General features: G+C 30.8%; 1 non-coding gene and 1 pseudogene across 1 annotated transcript; both read left to right on the top strand.

Annotated features, from left to right (window-relative positions):
- Window positions 1-7,308: 7,308 nt before the first annotated feature.
- LOC120522653 lies at window positions 7,309-7,515 on the top strand. The gene has a single exon (XR_005632461.1). It is a non-coding gene; the product is annotated as a small nucleolar RNA U3 (small nucleolar RNA).
- A 1,163-nt stretch (window positions 7,516-8,678) lies between these two features.
- LOC120522652 lies at window positions 8,679-8,880 on the top strand (annotated as a pseudogene).
- The last annotated feature ends 880 nt before the right edge of the window (window positions 8,881-9,760 follow it).

Raw genomic sequence — 9,760 nt, forward strand, 5'->3', positions numbered from 1 at the left:
GGTTTTCCAAAATAGTAATTTTTAAAAAAAACAAATTTGGGTTAACTATCTTTTGGGTCCTTGGTTTTTTTAAAGTGTTTTTAACTTTTCCCGGGGGAAATTACTTTGTTTTCTTTAGGGTGTTAAAAAATTTTTTGTTTGGTTTCCACGGAGAGTTTTTCTGGGAAGGGAAAAATTTTGGGGGTTTTTGTTTTCCCTATAAAGGGTTTTTTTGGGCAAGAAACCCTTTAGTGTTTTCAATATAATCATGTTTTTTTTCTTTTAAATATTTTTTTGGGGGTTTCATTTTTTTTTGGTCTTTGAAAAAGCTTTGGGGGTTTTAAAACTTTTGCAAGTAGATAAACTTTTTTCCCCAGAAATTTTTTAAAAAATTTTTAAATTTTTTAATTTTTTTTTAATTTTTTTTTTATTTTTTCCCTTTAATTTGCCCTTTTTTCTTTTAATCTGGTCCTTTTTTTAAATGGTTTTAAAAATTTTAAAAAGTTTTCCTCCCCCAAAATTCAAAATTTTATCCCCGGGGGTTGGTTTTTCTTAGTTTTGTTCCTGAACAAAGAAAAAAAAAATAAAATTTTCCTTTTATTTTTTAGGAAAGGGGGATCTGAACCGATTTGTTAACAAAAAAAGACAACAGGCCCCACAAAAAGGGGTTTTTTTTTCCTTTTAATTTTTTATTAAAGGGCCCAAAGGCCGGGGCGGGGGCAGGGGGGGTTTTTGGGTTTCCCATTTTTTCTTTTTTTTAATTAGAAGGATTTTGGAATTTCCATCCTTAAATTTATTTATTTTGGGTTAAAACTCAGTAAATTTAAAAAATTTGTTTTAAAAGTTTTTTAAAAAAACCCCATTTCACCCGGTTTGGTTAATTTTTTTATTTGGATGTAACCCGGGGGTTTAAAAGTTTAAAAAAGCTTTTTTTCCCCAAAATAGGAGACAAAAAATATTTTGCGAAAAATTTTAAAAATTTTCCAAAAAGGGGGGTTAAAAAATGGCCATTTGGGGCCGTTCCCGGGGGTAAGTATATTTTGGGGGCTTCCCCAAGGGTTTGGGGTTTTGGGGATTTTCTAAGTTTGTTTGAAATTTTCTGAAATGCTTTTTTTCCCCGGGGCTTTTTTTTCTTTTGGGGGTGAGGTGTGTAAGTTTTGTTGTGATTTTTCCTTTGAGACCCGGGGAAAACAGAAAAAACTTTTTGGTTTTTTTTTTTTTCCATTTTTTTTTTTGGGTTTTTTAACCCTTTAAAAAAAAGTTTTCAAATTTTTAAAAATTCTTGTTTTTTTGAAATTTTCTTTTGAGGGGGGATTTTGTTTTTTCTTTTCAACGGTGGGAAAATTAAAAAGTTTCTAGGGGGGTAGCTTTATTGGTGGGGAAATTTTTTTCTTTTCAATTTAATTTTTCTTTTTTCGCCAACTTTTTTTCTTGTTTTCCCTTTTTTTGTTTTGATTTTAATTTTTTCCCTGTTTTCTTTTCAAAGGCTGCAAAATGAAATGGTTTTTTAATTTGAAAAGTTTTCCTCCCTTTATTAAAATTAAAAAACCCCAATTTTAAGTTTTTTTTATTCCTTTAAAAGAAAAAAAAAAAAAATTTTTTTCACAGGAAAAGGGGGCTTTAAAAATTTTTAAAAAAAAGGACGGGTGCATTAAGGGGAAAAAGGGGGATTTTTTTTTTTTTTTTTTAAAAGGGGGGCGACCAAACCATTAAGGCGTTGGAATTTTTTGTTTTTTGGGAAAATGCTCTTTTTTTTTTTTTTGTTTTTTTTAAAAACTTCAAATTTTTAATCCCCCCCAATTTTTTGGGAGGAAAACTCCCTAACCTTCCTTTGTTTAATTTTTTAGTTTTTGAAAGAAAGGCCCATTTAAAACCGGCGGGGTTTTTTAATTTTTTTTTTTGGAATGAACCTTAAAAATTTTAAAAAGCTTTTCCCTTTCAAAACAGGAGATATAAAAACCTTTCAAAGTTTGAAAATTTCTTTTTGGGGATTTTTAAAAATTTCAGATTTGGGTTTTTTTCGAAAGGGACAAAGGTTTTTCCGGGGGAAAAACTATATTTTTTGGGGCATTTCTAGTTTTTTCAAAAATTTTTAAAAACGGAAAAATGAAGTTGTTTTTTTTTTCTAACAGGTCTGTGGTTTTTGTAAAATTTTTTAAAAGGGTTTTTTTCTTTTCTGGGGCAAAAAAAGGAAAAAAATTTTGGTGTTTTTTTTTGTCTCCTACAAAATTTAGTTTTGGGTTTAAAAATTTAAAAAAAGTTTTAACTTTAATCCCTTTATTTTTTTCTTTCCCAAAAAAAATTTTGTAGGGTTTTTTTTTTTTTTTTTCAAAAAAATCCTATGTTAAAACTTTTCCCTTTTTTTTGTAAAAGTAATTGGTTTTCAATTAATTTTAATTTTCTCCTTTTTTTTTTTTTCAAAACCTTTATTTTTTCCCCTTTTTTTCCTTTCCCCTTTTTTTTAATTTCCAAAATTTTAAATTTTTTTCCCCCAATTTTAAAAAAAAGGGTTTTAAAAAAGAAAACCCCCCTTTTTTTATTAGTTTTTCCTAAGGGGTGAAATTAAAAACAAATTTTTTTTTTTAGGGGGAAAAATTTTACTTTTTTTAACAAAAAGAAGAACAATTCCAGGGAAAAAAGGGGACTTTTTTTTATTTATTTGACAAAGGGTTTAAAACATGCAAACATTAATTTTTTTTGTTTTTTAAATGAAAAGCCTTTACTTTTTTTTGGGGGTAATTATAAAGGTGCGGGAAAACTTTAGGGGAAACCCCGTTTTTTTAATTAAAACCACCAGAATTTAAAAAAATTTAGTTTAATTTTCCGAAGTTTTTATAAAAAAAAAAAAAATTTTTTTTCCCTGGGGGGGTGGTTTAAAGTTGTCATTTGTCTGATCAACCGGGGTTTTTGGGGGTTAAAACCTTTTAAAAATTTCAAAATGGGCCCAAAAATTTTGGAAATTTTTAAAAACCCCAAACCAAATAAATGGGGGGGTTTTTTGGATTTGGGGCCCCGTTTCAGGAACAGGTAGTAATGGTCCCCGACCCAAAGGAGGAAAATCTTTTGGGTTTTTGTTTTGTTTCCCAAGAAAAATTTTTTTTTACCCCCAAAATTCTTTGTTTTTTTTTTTTTAGAAGTTTTTGTGTTCTTTTTTGTTTTGAAAACCCTTTTTGGAGGGGGGAAAAAAAAAAATTTTTTCCCGGGAATTTTTTTTTTCCCCCCCAAAGGGCCCTTGTTTTGGGGTTTAATTTTTAAAAAAAATTTTCAAGCTTAAACGCTTTCTTTTTCTTTCTTTTTTTTTTTGGGGTTTGCTTTTTTTTGTTTCCAAAAACCTGAAAAGTTTAAAAATTTTTAAAGAATTTTTTGGGGGGTTGGTGTTATGTTAAATTTTTCTTTTTGAATTTTTTTTTTTTTTCCTTTTTTTGTTTGATTTTATTCCCCCCTTTTTTTTTAAAAACGGTCTCGAAAAGGGTTTTTTTTTCCCCCAATTTGTACAGAGTTTTAAAGGATTAAAAGCAAATTGTATTTTTTGGGTTTTTTTGGGGCCCCCTTTCGTAAAAGAAAAATTTAAAAAAAAAATTTTCATTATTTTGGAAAATTCTCTGAAATTTGTTAAAGAAATACAGCTGATTTCCCGGGAAAAAAGGGGTTTTTTTTTTTTTTTTTAAAAAAGGGGCTAACCCCGGGGTGGTGGGATGTGGGTTTTTTTTTTTTAACTTGGGGCCAATGCTTTTCCCCTTTTTTTTGGGGAAAAAACAGGAATTACTTAAATGTGAACCCTTATTTTTTGGGGGAAATTTTGTAAAATTTAAAACCCCCGGGGTTTTTTCCGAAGTTTTTTTTTAAAAAAAAACCCCCAAATTTGGGGGGTTGGGTAATTGTTGTCTCTTGGAAACCCGGGAATGTTTGGTCGTCCTTAAAATGCTTTCTAAAAAAAATTTAAAAAGGGCTATAATTACCTTTGGGGAAAAGTTTTGGGGAAAGAAAAGAAGGGGAAATTTAAAAAGGTTTGGGTTGCCCCAAAGGTAAAATTTATTACTTCCAAAGGGTTTTTAAGGGTATATTTTGGGGTTTTTTTTTTTCCTGAAATTTTTTATGTTGGTTTTTTTCCCCGATAAAAGGGTTTTTTTTTGGGGGGAAAGGATAAAATGTTTGTCTGAAGTTTTTCCCCGGTATGCTTTTAAAAAAAAAGTTTTTTTGGGGTTTTTTTTTTTTCCATATTTCCTTTTTTGGGAAATTTTTAACCTTGTCCCCTTTTTTTTTGCTAAAAAAGGTTTTTTTTTTCTTTCAGAAATTTTTTTTTATTTTTGTTTTTGTTTTTTTTAAAAATTTTAAAAAAATTTAAAAAACCCTTTTCGGGTAAAAATTTTTTGGGGGGGAATTACTGTTACAATTAAGGTTTTTAATTTTTAAAAATTTTTTTTTTAAATTTTTTTTTTTTTCCTTTAAATTTTTTTTTTCCGGCCCTTTTTTTTTTTAAGGCGGGGGTTTTTTTTTTTTTCCCCCAATTTTTTTAAATTTTTTCCTTTTATTAAAAGGGGAAAAACCCCGGGGGGAATTTCTTATTTTTTTTCCTTTTCTGAAAAAAATTTAAAAAAACAAATTTTCATTTTTTAAAAGGGGGGCATTAACCCGGGGGGAATCCCGGGGAATTACGGGAAGGGAAAGGCGCCACCCTTTTTAAATTTCAATTTTTTTAAAATTCTCACAAAGGGGGGGCGTAACAAAAAATTTTTTTTTTTTTTCCCCGCCCTTTTTTTTGGGGTAATATATGGTGGCCAAAAATTTTAGGCATCCCTTTTTTTATTTGTTTGGAAATTAGCCCGTCTTACAAAAATTTAGTTTAATTTTTGTTTTTTTTAAAGAAAAGGGATTTTAAAATTTTTTTGGGGTTTGTAATTTTGTTTTTTGGGGGGGGAAAAAAAGGGTTTCCTTTTTTCAAAAGTTCCTGGGCTTAATTCCCTTTGAAATGTTTTAAAAAACCCTAACAGTTTTTTTTTTAAAAATTTAAAAGGGGTTTTTTTTTTTTTGCTTAAAAAAGGTGAAAAGGTTTGCTTAAAAATTTTGGTTTAACTTTTTTTTGGGATTTTTATTTTTTTTTAAAAATTTTTCCCCAATCTTTTTTTACCCCAAAAAGTTTCCCCTTTTTTTTTTTTCGACTATTTTGTTGTTTTCTTAAGCTCTTTAAAATTTTTTAAAGTTTTTCCTTTTGGGGAAAACAGGAAAAAAAAACTTCGAGGGGGGTTTTTTTTTTAAAGATTGTTTTGGGGTTAATTTTTTTTCCTTGTAAATAAAATTTTAAATAAATCATTTTTTGTTTTTTTGAAAATTTTTTTGAGGGGTTTGAAAATTTTTTTTTTTTTTTTTAAAAAAGGGGGGCCCCAAAAAAAATTTAAACTTTTAAGTAATAGAAAGTCTCCCAAAAGGGGAAAAGGTGATCAAGTTGTTTTTTTTTTTTTCCCCAATTTTTTTTCAAAATGTTTTTTTATTTTTCCCATTTTTAATTTTTTCCCCCTTTTTTTTTTTAATTTTTGTGAAAAAATTTTAAAATTTTTCCCAATTTATAATTTTCCATGTTTATTAAAAAAGCCCATTTCCCCTTTTGGGTTTTGGGTTTGTTTTTTTGAACGTAAAGAAAATTAAAATCAAATTTTTAAAAAAATTTTGGGAAAAATTTTAAATTTTTAAAAAAAGAAAAACGGGGGAATTCGGGGGAAAGGGATTCTTTCCTTTACCTTTTTTTTTTTTGAAGGGTTTAAACCGGGTCAAAGGGGGTTGGTTTTTTGTTTTTTAATTTTTTCCCCTTTTTTTTTTTTTTTAAAGGCGGGGATTTCTTGGGGCCTCCTTTTGATTTATTTTGGTTGGAAATCTCAGCCTAGATCCCCCTTCTGAAAAAAGGGGGTTTTTTATGGGGCCCCATTTAAAAACCGGCTGGGGGGGTTTTTTAATTTTGTACTTTTTATAAACCCAAGTGGAAAAGGTTTAAATTTTTTTTAAAAAAAAACTTTGAGTATAATTTTTTTTTGGTGTTTTTTGAAAGGGGGTAAAAATTTTTTATGTAAAATTTTAAACCCCTTTTGGGGGCCCCGGGGGGCGGGGAAACCTTAAATTATTCCCATTTTTTTAAAAATTCTTTTGGGTCATTTTAATTTTTTTCCTTTTTTCAAATCTTTGGCCTTTAAAAATTTTTTTTTTCTTTTTTCCAGGTTTTATATATGTTTGTTTTTTAAAGTTTATTTTTGTTTTTTTTTGGGAAAAAAAAAAAATTTCCATTTTTTGTTTTTTTAATTTAAAAATCCCTTTTTTCTTAATTTTTTTTTCGAAATAAAAGTCTTTTAAGAGAAGCACTTTTTTTTTTCTTTCAAAAGTACTTTTTTTGGGGTTTTTTTTGGGGGAAAAAAGGTTTAAAAAAAAACTTTTAAGGGGGAAAAGAATTTTTGTTTCCGGGAATTTGGGTTTTTTTAAATTTTTAATTTAATTTCTTTTTTCAAAAAATTTTTTTTTTTTTCCTTTTTCCAAAACCCTTTTAACCTGTTTGTTTTTTTTTTTTCAATCTGGTCTGCTGAAAAAAAGTTTTAAAAGGTTTTTCCCTCCAAATTTTATACAACCCCGTTTTCCCTCGTTGTTTTTCCCATTCTGTCCCTCCGCCTTTTTTGGAGATTGTGGCTTAGTTTTGTTCCGTATACGGGAATAGAAAAAATTAAAAAAACAAATTTTCATTTCATCTTTTTGGGTAAAAAGGTTCATCTGGGCCGGTTTTTATTTAAAGAAAACAGACAGGTCAATTTAAGGGAAAGAAAGGCGCCCACTTCTTCCTTACCTTTCATATTTGTTAAAAAAGGGGTTTTCCCCACACGGGAGCGGATGCAGGAAAGGGAGTGTGGAATTGTTTTTGTTTTTTTAAACTGCAGACCAATCTCTTTTTTCTTTTCGTTGGTAATTTGGGAAAGGAAAACGGGAGAATTACTTGGGTGCAAACGCAACTCTCTGATTTTTTAGTGATTGGAAATACTCCGCCCAGATCCTATTTTCTAGTTTAATTTTCCTGATAAATTTTTATGAAAGAAAGGCCCATTTAAACACCCTGGGGGTGGTGTAATTGTTGTCATCTTGTGCATGATCAAAACCCGGGTAATGGTGCGTCCTTAAAAATGCTTCTCTAAAAAGTAAAAAATAGGCAGATAAAAATACCTTTAGCGAAAAGTTTTAAGAAAGGGGGGAAAACCTAATATTTAAAAATGGAGGGGTAAATTTAAAAGGGCCCTTTGGGTCCCCTGGGCCTTCAGGAACAGGTGATCATTAGGTCCTGACTTCCCAAAAGGTTTAATTAAAACTATACTTTTTTGGGGTCATTTTTATAGTTTGTTCCTTAAAAAAGTGTTTCTGAAGTTTTGGTCTCCCACCCAGTGAAATTGACTTTGTTTTTTTCTGAGGTGATGGTCAATATTTAAATGTTTGTCTGTAAGACTACTTCTCGTTTGATGATCGTTCTCTTCTGGAGAAGCAGAAAAGAAAGGGAAAAATTCTCTGAGTGGGTTTTTTGTTTGTGCTCCATACTAATGGGCCATTGTTTTGGGGTTTTAAATTTTTTAAACCCCCGTCGAAATAAAATCTTTTTAAACTATAATGCAGCTGTTCATTGTTTTCTTTTTAAAAAAATCTTTTGGGGTTGTGCATTTTTGTTTTTTCTTCCCGAACAAAACGCTGCCCAAGTAAAAAATTAAAATGTTTTTGGGTAACGGAGATAGAACTTTAATGTTCCCCCGGGGGGAATTAGGGGTTTTAAGTTAAGTTTGTTCAATTTTTTTGCCAATTTCTTTTTTTCAATAATGTTTTTCCTTTTTCCGTTTTTCCACCTTTTTTTAAATTTCCCGTTGCCCTGTTTTTTCTTTTCAATCTGGTCTGCTGAAAATGTTTAAATGGTTTTTTTCCCCCAATTTTGATAAGCAGTTTTCCTTTCGTTTATTCATAAACTCCCAAAACGTCCGCCTTTGATGGAATTGTTAAATTTTGTTTTGTTCCCAAATATCGTAATAGAAAATTAAAAATACACAATTTTATCATCTTTTTTGGGGAAGAAAGGGTTTATTTTAACCGGTTTTGAAAAAGACAGGGCAGGTCATTCACGGGGAAAGAAGGTTAAATTCCCTTCCCCTTTTCCTTTCATATTTGTTTTCTTTGAAGGGGGTTTTCGACAACAGCCCGGGTGGTTAAAGGCAGTGTGGAATTGTTTTTTTTTTTTAAGCTGCAGACCAATGCCCCTTTTTTCTTTTCCCCTTGGTAAATTTATGAATGGATCGGGTAGGGTTACCCCGGTGCACATAAGCACTCTCTGATTTATTTAGTGATTGGAAAAATCAGCCCGGGTCCCATACAAAAATTCTAGTTTAATTTTTTCCCGATAGTTTTTTTATGAAAAAAAAGGCCCCCCTTTAAACACCTTCGGTGGTGGTGGTGTAATTGTTGTCATCTTGTGCATGATGCAACCTGGGTTGGAAATCTCCCCAAAACTGCTTTCTAAAAAAGTTAAAAACTAAGGAGACTATAATAATACCTTAGGAAAAAGTTTTTTAAAAAAAAGACCGTAACACGAATATGCAGTAAGGGGTAAATTTAAATCGGGCCCTTTGGGGCCCGGGGGGTCCTTCAGGAACAGGTAGATCATATAGGTCCTGACTTCCAAAAGGGTTTGGGGTTAAAAGGGTATACTTTTAGGGATCATTTTATAGTTTGTTCCCAAAAATGTGTTTCTGAAGTGCTTGGGCTCGCTACCCACGATGAAGATTGACTTTGTTTCTTCTGGCGTGGGGTTGGCAAAAGTGGTTTGTCTGTAAGACTACTTTTTACGTTTGATGATCGCTTTCTGGGAAGCAGAAAGAAGGGAAAAATTCTCTGAGTGGTTTGTTGTTTTTTGCTCCCTACTAATGGTCCATTGTTTTGGGCCAAATTTTTTTAACCCCTTTTCAAATAAAAATTTTTTCGCCATGAACAGCTGTTATTGGTTTTTTTTCAGAAAGTATTTTTTTTGATGGGGTTGTCATTTTTTTTTTTGTCTTTTTGAAAAAACGGGGGTGAAATAAAAATTAAAAAGCTTTGGCTAACGTGAGATAGAACTTTATGTGCTCCCCGGGGGGGAATTAGGTTTTTATCAAGTTAAGTTTGTTCAATTTTTTCCCCGCCAATTTTTTTTTTCAATAATGTTTTTCCCTTTTTTTTCCTTTCCCACCTTTTTTCCCTTTTCCCTTTTTTCTTTTTAATCTGGGCTGCTGAAAATTTTAAAATGGTTTTTTTCCCCCAATTTGATACAAAGGTTTTTCCCCTTGTATTCATAAACTGCAACACGTCCGCCTTTGATGGAATTGTGTAGCTTGGGTTTTTTTCCTAGTTTTCCCTGAATAGAAAAATTAAAAAAACACAATTTTCATGCATCTTTTTTAAAAGGGGGAAAGGTTTTATCTGAACCGATTTGTTAACAAAAGAAATGACAGACAAATTTCACATTTCCCCAGGGGGAAAAGAAAGGGCGCCACTTTTTCCTTTTCCTTTCATATTTTTTACTTAGAAGGGTTCCCCCCAAAAGCAGCGGATGCAGTGGGCAGTGTGGGAAATTTTTTTTTGTTTTTTGCTGCGGGAAAAGCTCTTTTTTCTTTTTTGTTGGGTTTGGGAATTATGGGAAAGGATCGGGGAGGGTTAAATTTAGGGCCCTCGAACCCCTGGGTTTATTTAGGGGATTGGGAAAAACTCGGGCCCAGATCCTATAAAAAATTCTAGTTTAATTTTC

Source organism: Polypterus senegalus, unplaced genomic scaffold (genome assembly GCF_016835505.1).
Source record: "Polypterus senegalus isolate Bchr_013 unplaced genomic scaffold, ASM1683550v1 scaffold_7401, whole genome shotgun sequence".
NCBI lineage: Eukaryota > Metazoa > Chordata > Cladistia > Polypteriformes > Polypteridae > Polypterus > Polypterus senegalus.